Source organism: Gavialis gangeticus, unplaced genomic scaffold (assembly GCF_001723915.1).
Source record: "Gavialis gangeticus isolate Ggan-Ray unplaced genomic scaffold, GavGan_comp1, whole genome shotgun sequence".
Lineage (NCBI taxonomy): Eukaryota > Metazoa > Chordata > Crocodylia > Gavialidae > Gavialis > Gavialis gangeticus.
Genome location: NW_017729009.1, coordinates 15,604,910 through 15,625,489, shown reverse-complemented (window position 1 = coordinate 15,625,489; position 20,580 = coordinate 15,604,910).

Here is a 20,580-nt window from a genome sequence, read left to right as displayed (position 1 = left end):
GTGAGTGCATATGGGTGTGCATGTGTGTATACATATGCATATGTATGTATATATGTATGTACACACACACAGATAGACAGACAGATAGATACTTGTATATATAAAATGCTTCTAGTTTTACATACACATACATACATACATACATACATATATATATATATATATATATACACACACACACACATACATACATATATATATACACACACATACATATATATACATATATATATATATATATACACACACACACACACACACACACCCACACACACACCACAGCTTCAGCGACACAGCTGGGCACCAAGTTGCTGCTCTCTTGTTAAGATCTTGAGTTCTTTACTGAACTCCTCTTTTTTGCATTTCGTATCTGCTCTAGTGTGGCAGCCAGGGCCTCTCCAGTCACCGAGTGAGATTCCTGGCTCTTGTAACCCTCCAAGGAGCGTGTCCGTCTGTCGGTCCAGCACAGCGGGGTTTGCCCCACAAGACATTCTTCCGCGCTGTCCTTCGATAGTCATGCTGCCTCCTCTTGCTTCTGCAAAACCAAATCTTTTGTTCACTAATATCTGGCTGACATCAAGTATAATGGCAGCTTTCTGGTTTCTTAAATATATTTGCCGAAGTAATAATCATGAATTTCCTTTTGAGGTAATGTGTCAAATATTCTTTCATTACGAGGTCATTATCTCCCCCAGAAATACCGCCGATTTCAAAGACTTCCCATTGTGAGCTGAAAAGAGTCAGCCCATTGATCCTCGTATGGGAACATTTACTATTCTGTTCAGTCTGATCACGCTAAAAAGCGTTTCCAAAACAGATTGCCAGTGTACTGTCAGAGAACCAATTTGGCACTAGCCTGTATTATCTTGCTTCAGTCTAATTTGAAGTCTCCCGACATATAATAACTGTTCCTGTGATCAGTTGGCCTCCTGTTTTGCTAGGGCACACAGTATCTTTCAGAGCTGTTAGGTGCTGCAAGGGTCCTTGCAGATCATCTTGTTCCAGTCTCTAACGCCATGCTCAAATAAAGCAAAATCTCTGGAGTCAACTTGCGGTGGAAGCAGTAAACAGAGTCGTTTGAAGTAGACGAGGAAAGGCACTCTTACTTGACACCGTCTCCATCTGAGGATTGGCATTAAGCAAGGTAAGCTAATTGTTTTCTTCTCTTACTCGCTAAAGGAAAAACCTGACAATTTCTGGTCCAGCTTCTGCAAGCAAACAGGCACGCCATCATCGAGTACTGGCCATTTAGCAGGATCTTTCAGCGTGGCAGGGTTCAAAGTCATTTTTTCTCCTCCTTTGTAGATCTCTCCGTATTCTTGCGTAACTGTGAAGTTGTACCAAGCTGGTCCTCAAAGGCACATCCACAGCCACAGCTGACACTTCTCCTCGCTTTCTTCTTTCCCATCTAGCACAACTCTCAGAAGAAACAAAATCCTCTTAATTGGTTTCAAGAATGGGAGCACTGATGATTTGGAAGAGTCTGATGTATCATTTGGAAACAAACAATTGATTTTTTTAGAAAGCTTAAAGAGGCTTGAACGTGTCTTGCCTTGTGGGTTTCCCGTTAGCTTTTCTTTTGCTGCGTCCAGCTCTGGGAAGACATTTCCATTTTTGCTCAAGATTATCACTATCATTTTTCAGTTTGGGCCTTCACTATGTACGCCGTTGCCAAAGACGACACACGAGCACAAAGACAACCTAATCGGGGACGTCTAAACAGCCAAGGCTGACCAGGCAGATCGTCAGTGCCACCTGTCATCTGCTCTCGTCCAGCAGCAAGGGCTGCAGCCAACTCTCGCAGAAATGGATTATCGCGGGTGAGTAAAATATATTTCACAGTTATGAATTTGTACTTTTTTGGCTGCCCTTAACTTCCTGCTCAGCAGAGCAGCTGCCTCCTTTGCCCGGCTTTACAGTCAGCCTGGATAAAGCCTCCCGCAACATTTAAATAACACAAATAGGAAGATGGAGGGGCGGGGAGGGGGCAGAAATGAGAGGTGGCTGCATAGGTCAGAGGCAAAGAGGATATTTTTCCAGAAGAGGTTTGAAAAGAGATGGAAAGTCAATGAGGCAGTGAGAGATGCTGCTTCTTTTTATCCATCTACAGCCATGGTACTGTATTTACCATAAGCACTTCCAGCACACACTGCTTATAGCCTTACACCATCCTTTTTCCTGGGAATCTTTCCTGACCTTCCTGAGTGACCGCTCCCTGCCCCCTTCCCCACCAAGTGCTTTTGCTGGTGTGGTTATTCCCCAGACTGAATCTGCACCAAGCACAGGACTCTCGTTCAGATAATACATCTGGTCCTTGCTTTAACCGCATTCATTTCCTGAAAAAAGAGCTTTGAAAATTAACATGCGAGGGGCCATCGAGGCAGCGATGCGCTAGCCGGACGAGCCTTGCAGCAGGAACTCAATTTTCCTTGCATTTGATCCTGGCGAACTGTAAGTGAAGAGTTGCTGGACTCAGCGCTCTTTTTAGCCTTGCATAGAAATCTGGGTACAACAGCTGCAAGGCAGCTTTGGGAGTAAGATGTGAGCCAAGTAACAAGGCATTCGCCTTGGCGGTATTTGTATCATGTGTTAAAAAGAGAACATGTTCCTAGTGAGGGAAATAAGTAGCATTTACCAGGCAAACTGTATGCAAATGGTTAGGTGTGATGACTCTGAAGGGAGACTTCCCCTTCCTTCCCCTAGACCCAGGAACTGAGAGATGGCAGGGGGCAAGGGTTAGCCCTGAGGTCCAGAGGGCAGGGGGAGCTGTCCAGACCTGGCTCCATCCCAACCAGGTGAAGATCGGGATGGGTCCCAGTTTCCACATGGCTCCCTGCTGCCTAGGCTGACTGGGAGTGATTTGCACCTACACATGCAGTATGGCGCATTAGACTAATATACTGCACATTAATTATTGCACACATGTAGATGGTGACACTTTACTGTGCATTCGATTAGTCTAATGCACGGTGAAGCGTCTCGTGTAGATGCACCCACTGAAAGTCAGTGGAATTTAGGCTCAGTCACTCCGGCACTTTGGAAAACTTCAACCCATGTGCGTACCTGCACTCAGCTCCACGAGCATGCCACAGGTTTAGCAGTGGAGGGAACCCAGTGACCCTTCCTCTACTCTCTGTAAGGTGTAGAGAGACAGCCTAACTTTTCAAAAGGTCCCTTAAGCAAAAGAGGCTCTTATGACAGAGCCTGCAGCGAGTTATAAACTCACCAAGTTCCCTTTATTCAAATATAGTCCCTCATTTAAGGTTAATCTCCTTCCTGAGTGGATAAGGCTCACCTCCTTTTTTGCTTAAAGCTGATTGAGTTGGAGTCATTGTCAATACCACCAATGCCGGATCGGCCCTGGCCTTACACGACTGCTTAGGATGCAGGAGAGCCGATGCACTCGCACACGGATCGACTGCATGGGTAACGCACTTCAGCTTTCAGTGTTTATGTGGAGGAGGAGCTGCTGGACTTGTGTGATGCTTTCACTGGCTCATCAGTGGGTTGCAAACCCAGGCCCTTGAATAGTTTACGGTATCAGCCTAGTCTAATATCAATCTCAGCCCCAGCCAACTGGCTTGATGCTCTGAGTCCTACATCGTGCTAGAGAGGAGCTGGGTTGGATTTTCTGGTCTGGTCTTGGACATGCGCACATGTGCACACCCACTGCCCCCCAGCCCAGGAGGTCAATCTGTGGGGGAGGGAAGGGGCGCAGGCCAGATTGAGGCCCCTGCAGTGAGCAGCTGACCGTACGGCCCAGCCAGGAGCAGGGGCAGGTAAGTGGGGCCCCAGCCCAGCCAGATGGTGGGAGGATTGAAAACCGGGGGCGGGGGCTCCTCCAGGTCCATGTCCACCCCCCCCCTGCCCCGCAGCAGCCGCCTCGTCCCAACACCACGTTCCTCTGGCTGCCAGGTGGGCACAGCTCAGTGCAGCCATGGCACCGAAGTGGGATTGGGCCCTGGGCCGGCTGGGTCTGGGACACTTCATGGTCTAGGGGCAGGTGGGGAGCGGGCCAATGGGCAGGGGGGCATCCTGGGGTGACCTTTAGTTCCACAAAGTGATCTTCACCCCATAAAAAGTTGGAGACCACCGGTCTATGCAGAGCAGGGACAACGTGGGGAGCTCCTGGGGAAGCTTCCATAGCACCGCTCCTTCAGGGGGGCTCAACCCCCTCCAGACACATGCACCTCCAAGGGCAGGAGGCTTATCCATAGTGGGATGGGGCCCTTCTGCTGTGCCTCTTCTCCACAAAGAATCTGATGCTGGGCTCCCCTTTCCTTTGGGAACAGGACTGACACCTCCATGTTTTCCTCTCTCCAGCAATTCGTTGAATGCTGTTTAGAAAGTCTAATGTTCTCTGCCCGATGCCGCTCAGCAGGCATCGTTCAGTGCACTGTTGTACTCCACACAATGCGCTCTTTTCCCCCCGTGCTGTGTTGGCATCGCCAGCCGTGCCCCCAAGAAGCAAGACGTACACGTTGCGGTTCAGAGTGGCTGCGGGATGCAGACAGGTCCGGGTGCGGGTTCGGATTCTCCCACCCGCGACTCGGGCTCACTTTTAGTTGAGGCAGCAGGGGGTTAATAGAGAAGACTGAATCACGTCCTTGCAAATAAAATAAAGCAGAACCTGAAACCCAAGCAGTAAGATTTCCATTTCCATCCGAGCCAGCAACGCCACCCGGCAGCGAACCCCCAGCCTCTCCAGTCATGGGGACATGAGCTCAGCTGTGTCATGCTGGTCTTTTGAACCCCCTCGGAGTGGCAGAGCTCTGTGCATTTTTAACTGTGCGCCGCCTGAAAAGCTAAGAGCAAGTGAACGCTGGGTGTGCACTAAACATAATTCTCCAATTGCTCTGATGCAGGGCCTGCCAAGAGTGCTTTAAGGCAAATGCAGTTCATTGCTGGTGAGGACCACGATAAGTCAGTCACATACTGGTAAGCAACTGGCTTAAAGATATGGAGAGCCATGGGGGGGCCCGCAGCACAGCTCTTCTTCTTTTTTTTAAATGCTGCTACAAAATGATTTCCACTAATATTCCTCCTTCCCTCTATTTAGCCATTAGAAAAACTGAAGGGGGCTAATTTCTCCCCGTCTTTTTTCCTATCCATGTCCACAGTGCACACAACCATTCCCCACGCCTGCTCTGTCCTCAGCTACCCCTTCCATCCCAAGGTATCACCCACCGTTGCCGCCCTCATTAGCCTTCCTCCCAAAGGGCCCCGCTCTGGAACGAGCTCCTTGCAGCCTGTCCGAAGGGGCAGAGCATAATTATTCAGCACCATGCAAGCATTGTCACTGCACGAGGGCACTCGGGAACCATGGCTTTTAAGAGCATAATACCAGCCTGTCATGTTGAAAATGTCATGATGGTCACAGCTCTGACTCTGGACGTGCCAGGTTAGCAAAGGAAGTGCTCTCCTCCCTGCCCCCCATGTCCACTTGCACTCCCCCCCCTCCGTCCTGCTCTCCACCCGGGTGGTCCAAGCCGATTCGGCACTACGAAGAACCTGCAAGAACTGCTTCTCTTTTGCCCTCGGCCAGGAATTGGAGCAGCTGTCCTGCTCTCCTCAGACTGCAAGTGGGCCACTGGGACGTATTACTCACACCGCTGCTGCCACGAGGTTGAGTCTGCACATACTACATCGAGGCACAAGTAATTGCTCTGTCACTTCCTTCCACCCCAAGAAGGCTTTTGTTTTTCTTTCCCTGTGCCCTGCTCCGCACTGGCGGCGTGTCTCTGGATGCGCTCCGCGGCTGGCGGAGAAACCTGAGAGCCTATTTAAATGCTGTGCACAAATCTGCGCGGCCATTACCCCAGATCTCGGTGCATTATTGTCCTTCACACCCTTCCCTCCCATGGGTTATCTCCCCCCCCACACACACACACACACCCTGGTTTACCTCTTTTTTCAGGCAGGCAGCTTGCTCTAGCTGGGGCAGCAGGACACCACAGTCACAGAAGACTGATGCTGGCCCATGGGTGAGCTCAGGTGAGAGCCCCAGCCCACATTGTACAGGACTGTGCACACAACCGTTGCACGTGAATGGTTGAATGCTAGGACCAAATTTTCAGAATGCACCTAATTTTCCGATGTCCGGTATCCAGGTTGTACCCATATTGGTTTAGAGGAAAACGGCAATCAGGACTCCTAGTAGAGATGGGATCTTTTATTAGACCAACAAGATTTTTGCAAAAAAAATTCTTGCGATTAAAGAATTTTTTTTTGCAAAAATCTTGTTGGTCTAATAAAAGGTATCATCTCTACTTTGAGCCCTGATTGCCTAATTTTCACACCACTTACTGATGCAGTCGCAAACAAAACCATCCTGCTAGGCCATTACATGGCCCCTGGTGCTTGCGTGATTGCTTTCAGTGCCACAGGCATGCGTGCTACTGCAACGTGCAGAGAGATGTGTATGCACCTGTTTGCAATAGCTCACCTTTTAGTGCAATCCCAGTAACAGGGTATGCCAGAATCGGTGTGCGGGGGCCGAGGGGGTTTACTCCACTAACAGTCTCCCTGTAGCTCAGTGTCCTCTATTTCTAAAACACGGATAACAGATCATGACATTTAATGACTCTTATGACGCCAGTGGAATACCTCAAATGAAAAGTATTGCATAGATATGGGTTAAGGGATTAGTAGTTGTTGGACAAGACGAGGACATGATGAGGACTGAGAAGGCTGCCTTTACTGGGAACACTGGAGACTGAAAGCCAGGGGGGCCAGAAGACATGCCTCCATGAACTGGATCTGGCCCATGGGCTGGATCTTTGGCACCCCTGCTCTAAAGAGATGTGCATATTGCTTTGCTCACTGCTGTGAGCACTAAGTCCCATTTTTAAAATGGGCTTCACAGGCAGGAAACCAGACAGGATCCATCAAAAGCCCATCTGAACTGCTGGGCCCATTCTCACCAAGTGGCATTTCACCCATGAAAACCTGTTGCACCAGAAAATCCCCAGCTCCCCTCCCAAGTCATTTTGCCAAGAGATCTTAGCCAGCTGTATCGCCTTCCCTTTGGCCTTCTTTTTGTCCTCCTAGAAGGAAGTCGTGGCAAGTACACAGCAAAATTCCCAGCAGCAAAGCCAAGACACTGATCCCCCTGGCTTGATCAGTACAGGCCCATGGTTGTATGTTCAGTCTGAAAGGCAGACTCACAGCACGTGGGCCTGCCGGCTGCTCGCTGGTCCCTTCCACGGGGTATATTCAGGCTGAGGCTTGTGTCTTCTGCTGTAAAAGCAGTGCTACGTCAGGCTAAAGGAAGCCCTTTGGCCTAAAGTCTAAGTAACACTTAGATGGAGAGAAACAGCACGCCTGTGATGTTTACCTTGCTGCTAATCTTTCAAAGCTCTTAAAGGTTCATGTTGCTTCGCTTTCTTCCCTAATGCTGCAGTTCCTTGAGAAAACAAGTGTGCAGGAAGCAAGCAAGACTTCAGCTAACATGCTGGAAGTCCAAGCAGCACCCCTGCATCAGCCAGCGCAGAAAGGCAACGGCGGAGCAGCAGTCAAACCCCAAACTAGTACCCCAAAACATGGATCAACACAAAAACGGCACGTTCATCCCCACTTGAAAAGCATCTCTCAAGGATAACAAGAACGAACGGGTCCATAAACCTGAGGAGCCGGTCTGGAGAGGAAGCATGCACAAAATCCTGAAGTTAGCGAGCCCATTGCTTCAGCTGAGTGGTACTTTACACTGCAGGTTTATTAGGGGGCTCTCCCATGGCTTGAGTCCTTGTTTCCAGCACCGCTAGGGTGAGACAAATAAAACAAAGGCATCAGTGCACCAAGCTGGGATTTGGGGCTGTATAATTGCAACAAGTAGAAAGTGTTAGCTAGTGAAGTCACTGCCACGGCCATAGATCTGGAGGAGAGGCCCTTGTTTATCTTGCTAAGTTGAAATGAAGAGCATAGCCTCCGAGTGGGTTGCCAGTACCCAGCCAAATACAGAACCCAGTTATCAGGCATGTTGGATACAGGAGGAGGACACCCTCCCTCATTTTTGCCCTGGTAGCTCAACGGTACTTACCCACAAAGCAGGAGATCTGTGTCGTAGGCCCTTTTGATCCAGAGGCAGTTTAAACCTCTCTCTCTCAGCTTCCCAGGACAGAGGCTCAAACCACCAGGCTGTAAGTTAGATTTTATGCGTGCCCTTCTCCAGCCCTCTTACTAAAGCTGAGCCACTGCACCCACCTTGCATTAACTATACTTTGGTTAAAATAGACTGGGAGTAAGGAGCCAGCCCAGAACCTGATCCTAATACAATGATGGCTGTTGCAAACCCTGGTGTGCTCTGGTCTCCTGTTTTATGTTTTATTTCCATGCCTGCCCGTAGGATCCAGCTAAAACAGTTGGCATAGGTGCTGTTAACAAGCACTTGTGCCATGGTGAGGAACACACTACATCATTTGCAGTTACTGTTTGTAGCCCTGATATTTAGTAATGCAATGTCCAGCATCCCTTGTCACCAGCCCTAATCCCCTGCTGCCATGCACACAGCACAGAAAGCAAAACAACTTCTTCCGAGTTTAACGAGGAAAGCACCATTTTCCCTGTATGCACAGAGTGACTTGGCATTCAAATAAGTTCTTGAAACCTTTGACTTAGAAGCTGGTCTGCTGCTATTTGAAAGGCAAATACCAGCCCAGTGAATGTTTAACCTCATCTGAAACAATATTTCCAAAGGGATGGAGGTAAAAAGGATTATGAAATAGGGATCCTGCTACTGACACTGTTACCAATTCAGGCATCAGATGCGGGATTATTTACCATGGACAAGGAAGATGGTTATCAAGAAGATAGTAGGGATGACACCCGTTACTTTTCCCCCTTTCTGCTAACACAGAACTGAGTAGCCCTCTCAGCATTGTCTTCCTGCTTAAAATGTCATTTTAATAGTCAAGATACTAAGGTTAATTCAAATGAATTTGTTGTAGGCTTGAAGTCGACTATGGCTCTGCCCCGCCTGAAAGAGAGAGGTGCTTAGCAGGCATGGGCTAGCGTGTTGCTTACCATGTGTTTAGCCAGTGGGTAAAACCAATGAGGATGAAGAATGTATTAGCTTGTTGCATGCCTCATTACTGTGTTTGAGTTAGTGTAACTACTCCCCATCCCTTCATTTCCATTATACAGGCGAGGCCTGTGAGATGAAGAATAGCAAGCCCTAGAATCAACACTCTGTGGCTCGAACATGTACGCAGATGGGAGCCTGGGGCCAGGCAGCACTTCATTGCTTAGAGGCAGAAGCACTGCAGTTTTTAGGCATCTGATGTCCTGACAACATTTTCTTTGCTAAGCCTGTTGTCACCGTGCTTTGCTCAGAAGTGATCTAGTGCCATGCAGGGTGCATCTAAGTCCATTTAAGCTCTGTTGCATTTGAACTCCACCATGGATGCAGAGAAGTATAGAGTGAACCCCCCCAAAACCATAGTCAACCAAAAGTAGCCACTGTTTAACATGGTTAAGCACAAGCATGCTCAGAAGATAAAGCACTTACCCAGAATGGGAGAGACCAGGGAGCCCGAGCGCTGGTCTCACCTTCCCCCAAGGGGATTTGAACCCTGGCCACAGGGCAAGTACTACTGAGTACCTGTGGACACAAGGCTAGCAGGCAGCCGAGAGGGAAGCCATCCAGGAGAGAAAAGGACCACAAGCAAGACGGTCACCTAAAAGGCTACGAAGTAGATAGAAAAAAAGTCCCAACTCCTGTTACTCCAGATGCGGTGGCAGAGCTCCGTGGCTCTGAATGTGCAAGTTTGGGCCTTGCTCCAGGATTATGGAGACGGCTGCCCATATCTGCCAATAGGTGCCGGGCTTTTGGGGCTGGAGAAGTGGCTGTGCTGCTGACCCCATTGCTCTCTTCACAGACATAAGGTACAGAAACTGGTATGCCTTGCCCATGCTCATCCCACGGGCTGCTGAGGCTCGGGCAGACCTTGGGCTTGAGCTGCTGCTGGAGTGCACAAAAGCCAGTGGACTGTGTCAGGGCAGCAAGACAATCACAAAATTAACTTCACGTTCAGCTAAACAAACAGGGAAATCGGTACAAAATTATCTTCCGCGCGCTACCATTGCACGTACCCAATTATGCTATAGAATGGAAACGCAGAGCATTGCTTAATTATGGATGTGGGTGTGCAGGCGCCGGAGTGTAGATTTAGTATGCAAATCTCTGGGTTTTAAGCATACAGCCAGGATACATATGGAGCATATTAATGTTTTGTGCATCAAGCCCTGCTGTTTTAAAAACACTGGCTAGACCTACGCTGAAGGAAGGCGCGCAGGCTCTGATTAATGCTAAGAACTCCGCTCTAGCTGCAATATCGTTCCTGATTTAAATAAAGCATCGTGCGAGAAAAAACTGAAAATAAAGAGCAAGGGTGGCTTCCTATTGACCTTTATGAGTCCAATCCTCTGTTCACATCAAAAATAATAACAACAGCACCACCACACCATTCAGGGCTCCCCCTTTGATACAACATCATTCAGGTGCCAAGAATTGCAAATTGTTTACCAGCTTCTTATAAGTGAATCAACCAGATCCGACCCCGAAGCACAGCCTTAGGGCTTTTAAGGAAACTTGAATGCCTTAAGAGCCTTGTCCCCTCCCCATTTTTGTCTGGCTTCTGTCTCCCCCGCTGTTACCTTGAAAAACATGAATCCTGGAAGCTTTCCATTTTACACACCGCTAACAACGCTCATTAGCAATAATTTTGTCAAAGCAGTTTCTAGATTTGATTGGAAACAGGGACAGCTAGTCAAGTTCGGCATCTTAAATACGCCATGGAGAACGAGTGGAAATCGTTGCAACGTGAGCATGGGTGACTGATAAATGTTCGGATTGTATCACGGGCTCCCTTTGAAGCGTACATCAAAGATAGACGCTCAGAAGGGGTTTCTGAGGGATGCACATGATATATGAGCTTTACAGGCCAGTCCCTTGTTGCAATTATAACAGGGGACTGATTGAGGAGAACACTGGAAATTTATGGGATTATTCTCACTAGGCAATGCCCCCGACCCAATAAAACATGACCCGTTTCCAGCAGAGGTGGAGGGGAGGGTGATATGCCCAATCTATTCCTAAAATAACTGGTAACATTTATGTATCAGCATATCTCCAGTTAGTGGAAAGCAAATTTAGTAAAACCTTTAAAGATGACTTGTTTTCCCATCTGCAGGGAAAAAAAAGTAAAAGCCACATCTTCCACTGAAAAATAAATTGCATGTTTTTTTTTATAAACAGTGCTTAATAAAAGAAAAAAAAGTTGCATTCCATTAACAGAGCAATGATTGGGGGTCCTGAATATTTCACTGTCAATCCTCAGAAGCTTTCTGTCTAGGGTAAATAGGCCTTGCGCCCAGGCAGTTTGGTGTAAGCTGTCATTGCAGCCAATGCATCAGTCAGGGGAAAAAAAAAAAAAACCCCGTAAGGTTGGCGGCTCTCTGAATGCATAAATAAAACATGCTTCCCCCTTGCCATCAGCTAAAAAAATAAGGATGCAGCTCTAAACACCCCCACCCCCTGCATCTCTATAGCTAGCGTTCGTAGGGTGAATTTAGTTTTAGGCCTCTCTGCTCTCGCTCATAAAACAAGCTTTAAGGATTGAAAGGATGCAAAATAAGGCTGAAAAATCTGGCAATGCCTGGAAATGTTCTGCTTAGTTGCAAGGACTCCCACTTGAACTGCTAGGTGTAAGCGGCCCTGTGGTGAAAGGACCCAAATCCAGACCTCTTGTCTAGCCTGCAGCTGGACAGACTGAAATTCGGGGGGGGGTCAGGGTCTCATTTTTAGGTCACCCAACTCCAGACACTTCGAAGGGGCCCAATGCCCAGAGGCTAGGGGCTCAGCACATCCTCACAGATCAAAAAGTCAGACTCCAAATAAGTTGTGCACCCAGAAGCATTTTGCAAACCTTCTCCTGATGGCCAAACTGGACCTCCAGCACCATTCGAACTCCGAAGAAACCCAGACTGCAAAAAGTTCGTGCAGCTACACCCTGTGCTAATGCTGATGACTTCACTGGAGATCTTGTTGGCCAAGAAGCTGCCTGCCTAACTGCAGAATCAAGAGCAAGGTCTTGATCTAACCCCAGGCCCTCAAATTGACTCTTGATCCAGCCCAGCTAAACAGCTGCCGGTGCACTTACGCAACAACTTCCATCCCTCATTCCTTCAACACCAGCTCGTTGAGAAAGAGCAGCTCAGCACCAAAGCGGGACACATTCAGCAAATGCACACTAGCTCCAGTGGCAATGACTGCATTTTCAAGCTGTATGGCAGCAGCAAACTTGGCCCAGTAGCCAGGCAAGGCTCAGAAGGCTGATGCCAAGTGGCAGGTCCCAACACATTCAGCCACCAGCTCAGCATTTGTCTACTCCAAATGCACCCCTCCATTGTACACCTCCCTCCCCACACGAGCTGTGCACGGGCAGACAAGTTGCAAGCGGCAAGTGTTTCGAGAGGTTGGCGTCCTGCAGGCCTGTTCGGAAATGCAGCGCGCACAAATGCGATGCCGGCCGCCAGCCGCCCTCGTCTGGTCGCAGCTTCAGTGGAACGCAGACCTCGGTGTGTCTGTAACAAATAACCCCTCAACTTTCAATCAAATCCCTGGCAGCTGAGATGTCTCAGTCAAATGCAGTAAATTGATTTGCCGTAAGTCATATTTACTACCCCAGCTGTAAAGGTGTCAAAACCAATCTTTTTTTTAACTGTAAATAACGCCTGAAATCCCCCCCACCGCCCCCTTTTTAGAAGCCTCTGCTGCTAAATATCCAAGAGGAGAACTGGGGCTGTCGACATTGGGTTTGCGGAGGTTACATCTGTAGACAAAATCTGATTCTGATCAGTCTGGCTTCAGCCTACAGATCCGACTTACTGTCTGCCTCCAAGACATGGTCTCCTGCACTGTGTTTTATTTCAAGTAACTGAATCCAAGGCAGAGCCAGAGACAGCTGGCTGCAGCAGGGTACCTGCTGAGTAATGCATAGCGCTCCAGCTTCACGTTGGAAGGAGCTGCAGATGAAACCGGTATCCTCCCATGTAAAACGCTAATCAGATCTCCCCTGCGAGGGATGTGATTGCTTTCCAGTGAGGTCAAAGAGGATATTGCATATTAATTATATAATATTAGGTTTCTTCTCCCTTTAGTGCATGGAGAATTTACATACACAGCTCCCATCAGCACTAATAGGAGGCAGTCTTATAAATCCTTTCTCTGGCAGCAGACCTCCAAGCATCTGAAGTGTTGTTTAAGAATTATGCGACAGAGCCGTGTGGCTGCAGCATCCGGGACACATGCTGGCAAATGTATTTTGGGGAGGGGGAGTGGCAGGGGGCAGGCCACCAGCACCGCAGCCAGGCTCACTGGTGGCTGCTTGTTCCTGCGGGGGCTCCCAGGCGGCATCCGACATCCCCTCCTCCCCGCGCACGGATTCCAGCCGCTCTGCTTCTCGGCGGATCCAGTGCTCCCAGTGTTATATTTTATTCCTTATTTGCCATTAGAAAAAGATCAAACAACCTGCCTTGGATTCCTGAGTCTATGGTGGGATCGATGCCCTCTGGAGGGGAAGGGGAAAGCTCTTCCGTAGGACTCCCCAAGAAACAGCCTGTTTCGGTCTCCCATGCCCTAGAGCCCACCTTCGCATGGCTTCGCAAGGGGCAAACTTCTGGCTTTGAGACCTCGGCTCTTCTCAGTCCTGGCTTCCCCGCGATACATAGCACCCCACCCAGCCTCTGAAAGCTCCTTCTTTCTGGTCAGCCCCGGGGAAGGGGAGGAGTGTTTTCTTCCTTTAAAGAGGAGGGGTATCAGAGTGCCCGTGCCCCCGCAGCCTCTGCTCCAGAACAGACACAGTCTTGATTCCAGCTCCCTCCATCCTTCCTTCCTTGGACTCCACTCTGCCCTGGGACCTTCCCCCCGTCCCCCTTCCTCCGGAGCCCCTAAGCCTCGCTTCTTCCCCCGGGGCCCGGTCAGCCACACGTGCACCAGCACGGTGACGGGACTGTAGTAACCTGAAAACAACCCCGACCCGACGCTATGAGACATGAAGTCACTGTGGCCAGGCCCAGACTGCCATCTCCCCCAGGGGTGAAAGGGGCACGTCCTGCCTTGCTATTTATGAGATTTATTTCCTGTGAAGCCTGCTCACCCCGAGCCCTGCAAAGTGCTCCCCACCAGAACTGCAGCCTAGACCTCAGCCTCCTTTCATCGCCTGGGCCCACATTTGTTTTAAGGGATTTAGATGCTTAAAGAGGCAGAGACACACTCACCATGCAGGCACCAGCGATGTGATCAGACTTACAGCCCCATTGTTTCCTAGCACCTCAGCAGGCATCTAGGGGTATGTCTACACTACAGGATATATACTCAAGCCAGCATTGCATCTTGGAGCTTACGCATCACTAGGATGTACGAGGCAGTTCCCAGCTCTCGGATACTGGTGCATCAGCAGGGTTTGAATTATGGAGAAGCTTGTGGGGTCTGAGGCCCCCCACAAGAGATGAAAAACTACCCCCCACCCGGTCAGCGCCCAGCCCACCCTGTGCCTTTCTAAGCTGGCAAGGTGGTGGCAGAGGCAGGTCCTTCTGGCTGCCTCCACCACTAGCCCCGGCCCTGTGGTACTGACGGCAACTTGTGTGCACAGCCCTGACACCGGTCAATTTTTTTTTGCAGACCCCCACCCAAGAGATGAAGTGCAATTCGAACCCTGCACATCAATACATTCAGGTCACTGTTTCAATGGGAGTCCTCCACTATCCCCTACCACAAAGATTAGAAACTTCGTCTTTTTTGTTTTTTGTTTTTTTTTTAAAGAAAGCTGAATTTCTAAAGGAATCCCATGATTCCAGCTCCTGCCTGAGTAAGGAGGCATCTAGCCTCTCATAGACATTCGGGCTGGAAGGGACCTCGCGAGGTCACCAGGTCCAGCCCCTACCCAAGGGGCAGGAAGTCAGCTGGGGTCAGATGACCCCTGCAAGAAAAGCATCCAAGCATTTCTTAAAGGTATCCGGAGTAGGTGCTTGCACCACTTCTGGGGGAAATCTATTCCAGACCCTGGAGACTCGGCCGGTGAAGAAGTTTTTCCTGATGTCCAGTCTAAAATGGTCTTCCAGCAGTTTGTGACTGTTAGACCTTGTCTTCCCGTGGGGTGCCCTGGTGAACAGACGTTCTCCCAGGTCTTCTCTCTCGCCCTGTTTGGGGTCTAATCCAACGCCCAGTGAAGATAAGAGAGATCAAGTCCTGAATCGGGCCTCAGCCCCAGGGAGGGCACTTGTGAGTTTGCTCTTGGGGTAGAATACCCTAATAAGCAAAGTGCCGGGATTTGGGTCCGAGTTAGCAAAAGTACATCCAGAGCTTTCCCCCAGGCGCATGCCACAAAACAACACTACTTCTAGACAACTGGATTGCGGCTTTTCTTGGTTTTCTATAGCTTAGAAACCAGGCTTGTTGCATATTCAGTACCTCCCAGTGTATTAGGATAGGCTACACTCTTCCACTAAAAGAAGTCATTAAACCCACCATTTTGCATTTCATTTTCTACTTTACATAACATCTGGCAAGTCAAATATATACTTCTCCACAATGTGCTCTGTGGGCTGCCACAAAACCCAAGAAAAGACAGGATTATAGTAATAGATGTCAAAACTCTCTCTCTACCGACATTTCTGGAACTGATCTGATGCTACCGATTGAAGTCACAGCTTATGTTTAAGAAAAAGTTCTCAATGAAAAGCAAACTAAAATCCTCCCTTATTTGAGCCACCGCAGGAAACAGCTCCCATTCTTTTTTGCTATGCTTATTAGCTCCTTCTAGTCTGTCAGTAACTGTCTTGGCATTCCTCTCTTTCTTGTGCCTCCCTTGTACTGATCTCTCTTCTTTCTATCATTCCCATTCTTGCACTGACGGGACCAAGACGCTCCATCAAAATCCATCTAGTTAATAATATACAATCATTTTGATTTTATGGAATTACATAAGCAAATCAGGCTGCTCAGTAAAGAGAACAGCGATTCTCCATTAGGGAGAGAGCTGCCTGTCATTAACAATCTTCACTCCAGAAGTGATGGGCACATGCCAGCACTGATAATGCCATCCCAGTCCCTCCCAGCTTTGAGTGGTCCCCTGAGAGGCTGGCATTGAAAGTTAGCCAAAAGAGAGGATTTCCACCCCCCCACTAATCATCATCATGGGCTTGGATACATGTCCTGCCTAAGGGAGAGATGCACAGATGAGTGCAAGAGTTTGTCTTGAAACAACAAAATTGAGCGCGCTCAGCATTCAGATAGGCTGGCACCAGCTGGCGGATGCATCTCTCATCTGGAAATAGATTGTTTTGCCATTCTGGTCCTTTGCTTTCTCTTTCTGCTTCATCTTAAGTTGCAGTCCACAGCCTTGATTCAGTGCCCACGGTAACCTGAGCATTACCAAGGATACGTGAGTTTGGATCAGGTGTAATAGAGGCAGCCAAATCCCTGAGAGCTGAAATCAGACATGAGAACCTGCACTTCTGGGTGCCAGAGGAAACACAAAGGAAGGACTGCACATGCAAGCCTCTCCTCCGGCCTTTGCATGGACAGATTCCCAGGGAAATCAGGCTTTTTCCTATAGGAACGTACTTTGTGCAGCTACTGACTATCACCAGTGCCCCGGTCCTGAGAGCTGACAGAGTCTCCATGGGGCGCAGTGAATGCAGACCCTACCCCTTTTCTCAGCTTCCTGGATCTTCTCTCCTATGCACTGAAACAACTGGGTCACGCTAGGCCGGCAGCCAGAAGGAGCGGGATTTGGGCCACTCTTTCCCAGGGCGCTCTGCGAACAAAAAAAGACTCTTTTACCAATAGCCACCAGCAAAGCCTGCAAAGTCCAGTGAACAAGCTTGTGGCCAAAGAAGCCACTGCAGCCATTTTATTAGGCAGACTGTATAAATTAAGCAGGTTTCCACTGTTCAATGGCTTCCTTGCAGCCATAATGGGGTTGTGTAAAGGCATAATTATGGACATTTAAAAACCTATCTTTTTAGCTAGATGGTCTGGCTGACCTTTACAGAGCAGTTAGCGTTATGGTTTTCTCTGCAGAAAGAATACCTGCATACTTAGAGTCTAAAATGACTTTCATTTCAAATTAAAGGAAATAATAAATGTAGGAGATGCAAGCACAGCGTGCATCCCTGCACCATACTACCTCAGCTTTGTCCTGCACGTTGGCAACAGCCCCTGCGGACTTGGCCCCATCTATGCTGCTCGACTACTGGCCTTTGGTACAGCGGGGAGCGAGCAGGGCTTGCTTCCTAATAGCAGTCTTCAGCTCCGCAGGGAGGCAGCGGAGACAGACATTGGTTTTATAGCCGTGTGCACCATAATGCCATGCATCCTGCATGTTGCATCGTATATGTGTAGTGGCCTGGAGCCTACTGCAACGGGCTCATCTCATCACTGCCTACATGAAATGGTGCCATCGTGTGTTTAAAATACTCGTGCGAGCTGCCTTGACCCATCCAGGTCCAGAGGAGGGATCAGAAAAGATCTAGTCACTCCTGAGTGAATGATATCATGCGGTTTATTTGCATGAAATCTCATCCACGTCCTCAGAGGACAGACCTTCAGGGAATCGAAGCCTTGCTCCCAAGTTCGCAGCTTCAGAGAGTCCAAAAGGAAAGGCCGAGACCCTGGGCAAAATTTGCTTTTGTCTGCAAAACTCTGCATCCCACATACTAATGAATCTCCGCAGAGGCTCAAGGTCAGCTGCAGCACCCAAGCTTTCCGCAAGCTTTCGACTGCAAAGTGAGGAAACAAGAGACACCTCCTGGCTTCCCAAGGACTTCTGCAGCAGAAAGCATCACACCAACCTTATTCATCCCACCCGAGTCTTCTTTTATGGGTGCTGAGCTCTCATTAGCCTCCAACATTACAGTTTCTGTCCCCGTACCCTGGAACGGAGAATGAGCCACTAACTTCAGCTGAGTGTATGGAAACTTTGCGGCCTGTTCTATGCGACTGATCTGATGTTTTACTGGCGTGCTCTGTTAAGGATCTGGCTTTATCAGCTTAGTCTAGTTACTTCTAATTTCCTCAGGAAGAGGCAAAGAGTGCCTACATCCCTTCCAAGTCTTGAGCTGTGCTTTTACCTGGAAGAAGCTAAATTTCATTTGACATAATGTCCACAAAAGAGAGCATTATCACAGGGTCATGATTTCTCCTGCTGTTACATAAAGGATGAAGCAAAGCCAAGTCTCTATTTTAAGAGCACTGTCCCGTTCCAAAGACATTATTTGTGCTATAGCAAATGTCTGCTTTGTCATCATTTCTTTTGCTGGCTGTTGCTCACAGTAGGATGGTACTTGCCCGGCAACTGGCTCGTTAGTCACCCAAACTCTGTCAACCAGCAGAGACTGATTGGCACCTATATACAAAGGTGATGGGAGCACTGTATGCGTTCAGGATAGTGCTTCCACCAGGATTTCATTCCAGTGCCCGCAGGAAGTCTGGGCACTGTACAAGCTATGCGCTGGAGCACGTATCAGCCCCAAAAGACTTCATTTAAGACTCAAAGAACAAACTAGTCTAAAAAAATCGTCTTCCTCTATGAACAGAGAACTGGAAAGGACCACCAGAGACATCAAATCAAATACGTTGAGATTGCAAGCAACCATATAAAACATCATTCCAAACACTACCTATTGATTTAGCAATACAAAATCCTGAAATCCAGTTACTTGGCACCTTGTCACTAAGGTGAAGGAGCTGTGGAAGAGATCAAAGACCTACAACTGACAGAAGAAATATTCATCCTTAAAGATCTGTTCCCATCCAAGGCAACAGGAAAGCTTCCCTTGCCTGCAGTGGGAAGAGAGATGGGCAAGATTCAGAACAGGGTTAGACATTTGTAGGAGAGCAATCCATGATCTGTCACATCTTCCTCTTCAGAACAAGTTTCCAAAACCTGCTCGGCACCTGGCTCCCCCCCTGGCTCCAAGGGGCTGCTGTCGGGTGAGCAGAAATTTTGAAAGCCAGGTTCAACACACACAATTTGAGCAGAATGCCACATACCTTAAACCCGGGTGACTGGACTTTACAAATCAGATGTCAAGCATGCAGCAGCAGCAGTTTGTTTCCAGATCTCTAATCTACTCAGCGTCTCTAAGGGATGCTAAATGGACTCGGAGATTTTTAATAAATGGGGTATACACTCTCTCTTTTACATTTTAGCAGAGTCAACACATTTCTCACTGTTAATGCAAAACCTGTGACACAACATCCTAATGAATCAGATTCCAGGACTCCTCTTCTCAGAGGCAATTCAATTCTAGCTCTGAATTAAACTTCCTGTTTTCCTCTGGTGCTTCAGACGTAAACTTTCATAACTGACTGAAACGAACATAGGAACATTAACAAAACCCTAGTAAAGCTTATGCACAGGATCCTCCCAGCAATAAGTCTTTTCTTTAAATCAAATAAAGATGACAGCCCCTTCCTTCCACTCCACTAACAACCTATTACTTGGTGACATACTTTTTTTTTTAATCTGTGATAATTACCCGGGTGACAATAAGTAATACCTAGTGATGAGTGAACATCAGAAGCTGAATTAGTAACTGCTGCTTACTTAAACTTTTTCCTTGCTGACCAAACATTGCAGCTCTTTAAGTGCAAGTTAGCCTGTCCTTGCATGATTTCTATCTCAGGAAATTTCTCTTATGCTCCCATTGCCAACTGATCTCAAAATAGCACCAAGGAAAGAGCTTTACTGACTGACTGGCCGGGAGAGCCAGGAGTTCTGGGCTTCATCCATTCCCAGCTCTGCACTCACCTCTGCGAGCAAATGATGATGGTATCACTTACGTGATCGAGTCATTGAAAACTCTGCCATAATGCGTATGCACACAGGGGAGCCGAATTAAGGTGCAGAGAAAACCTTAATTCTGGCATATCCTAAATTTTGAGTGCTTGATTTTGTAATCTTCATGTTCTTTTGACATAGTTCCTTGGATGCAATATTTATAGAGACGCAGCCTGTCAGAATTACGTTAGATATGCTACAAGTGTAAAAGAGCTAATATACTGAAGATGCCACTTTCATATTTGTTTGTGAGTCAATATATGATCACACACAAATCCAATATGTAAAACAGATGCTACACGAAGAAAAAAAGAAAGAAATTGAAGTTGCATATAGTTCTGTTCCACGCGGACAGCATTGATCTCTGAAATCAAGGGCATTTCAAGGTGCAAAAAGAAGTTTTCTGCAAATTTATGAGCCTTTCCCGTCTCTTCCAAGATTTTTTAGTGCTTTGGTTTAGCGTGAGGTTAAGGTAGGTACGATAGGCATTTAATTGCAAGCACACTGAATTCCTCTGACAAGTTCATGGGAGAGTTTGCCTAAATGAGAGTAATTTCAGTCCCAGCTCAGTGCAAAGGCATTTGCTAAAGCAAAAACACAGAAATAAGGCAGAATAATTTTAAATAATAATCAGAGAGAACAAACCTTTGATTGCAAGTTCAAATGGGCAGGGATTTTTATGCTCCAGACTACCACTCTTGCAAACTTTGTGGGTTGAGTTAGGAAGATGGCAAGG